The sequence below is a fragment of the Anser brachyrhynchus genome (assembly GCF_964034855.1).
Source record: "Anser brachyrhynchus genome assembly, chromosome: 3".
Taxonomy (NCBI): domain Eukaryota; kingdom Metazoa; phylum Chordata; class Aves; order Anseriformes; family Anatidae; genus Anser; species Anser brachyrhynchus.
In genome coordinates, this window is record NC_137696.1 from 120,916,303 (window position 1) to 120,917,780 (window position 1,478).

Here is a 1,478-nt window from a genome sequence, read left to right on the forward strand (position 1 = left end):
AGAACATAACTGCTACAATAGTCTCTGCTCTAAAACTCCTTGGAAAAACATAAAATTTTAATGATCAAATGACTAATAACAGATTGTTCTGGTTTTAGAAACAAATAAAATACAGAAACTGTGGGTGATGTTCTGTCTACGATAATCTGAAGAAGCTACTCCTAGGCTTGCAGATAGAGAGGGCACGCTTTGATTATGGTTATACACTGTATTTCTCTGATATCTGCAAACCCACCTAACACTGGGAATAAAGCTGATGTATTTTTATTCTGTAAAAAATACTTCAAGTTCTTAAAAAGAAAAGCCTACATAATCATCTCAAGATTTCTTTGGTAATTTTTATGTTTTAGTATTTGTGTTAATGCATTATTATTTGCTTAATATTTATGTTTAAATATTTTTGCTATTGAATGTTTTGATTTCTGTCAAAACTAATTTGTAAGTAGTAAATATTTTTCTTTATTGAAAGCCAATGGAAGTGTTGTATAAATAATCTAAAATTACTGAAAAAAAAAAAGTGGAAAAAAAATGAGGTAGTTTTGAACCTGTCAGTAATAGTAAACCTAAAATCATGGTTTTTAATTTAGGATCAAAAACATTTTCTGAGAAATGAACGTTAGCATTTTACACTGTGGCACAAATCTGCTGTCTGACATTGTGTGCATAAAGGTGTGCTCCTTTGTGTCACCTGCAGCTTGGGAAGTGTAACGATGTTGGGTTTCTTCTTATGGTGTTTCTTCAAATGAAATTACCAGTATGTATGAGTTGGTATTCACGTTGTATGGAACTAATGTATGCAAACAATGCTAATAGATATTGTAACTAGTATTTATATTTGATGTTTCTTTGGATCAGCTGGAGTGTTGAGCCACGAGTTCGTAGATGTTTTCTTTATAACGAGCTCCTTCAACAATCAGACAGGTTTTTTAAATTTCAAGGTAGGTTTGTTAACAACATTAACGAGACGTATAACTTCTGTAAACTGAGAAAATTCAGAATGGGGCAGACCACAGACAGAGGCGATTATAAATAAACCTCTCCGTGCCCACTCTTTGCCTGCAGGCAGGTGCTTTCCTTCAGCTTTGCACTTAATCCAGCAGCCGTTTGGTGGCTTCCTGCGTTGCAGCAGACACTTCGGGGGCCCTTCCAGCTCTCTGTAGCTGCTTTGTGTTCATAGCTCCGCAGCCCAGCAGTGCGTATCCCTTTCCCTGCATCACCCAGCATCTTTGTGCTGTGGATCCTTTGCTTGTTATGCTCCTATCCCTCTGCCTGGTCCTGCCCTGAAAAGGGGAAGGAACAACCTCTCCCCCTCTCCGCAGGTTTCCCGCTGGTTAAGCATGCTGCTCCAGGGCAGATATCTGGATTTTTTTATCCTAGCTATAATGACCAAATAATAAATTATGAAAACCGATGGCTCTGGCTTCGCTCTTCCTTTAGCAATAACGTGGTGAAGCATCTGTGCTTTTACCTTCCACCAG

General features: G+C 37.8%; 1 protein-coding gene and 1 long non-coding RNA gene across 4 annotated transcripts in view; both read left to right on the plus strand.

Annotated features, from left to right (window-relative positions):
* Positions 1 to 1,478, plus strand: part of SUPT3H (SPT3 homolog, SAGA and STAGA complex component) — a 280,720-nt gene that overhangs the window by 141,471 nt on the left and 137,771 nt on the right. The window lies entirely within an intron of this gene.
* Positions 4 to 1,478, plus strand: part of LOC308193143 — a 30,450-nt gene continuing 28,975 nt past the window's right edge. Inside the window, exon 1 of the long non-coding RNA XR_013949414.1 lies at positions 4 to 1,192. This is a non-coding gene — a long non-coding RNA (uncharacterized lncRNA). The remainder of the gene's footprint in view (positions 1,193 to 1,478) is intronic.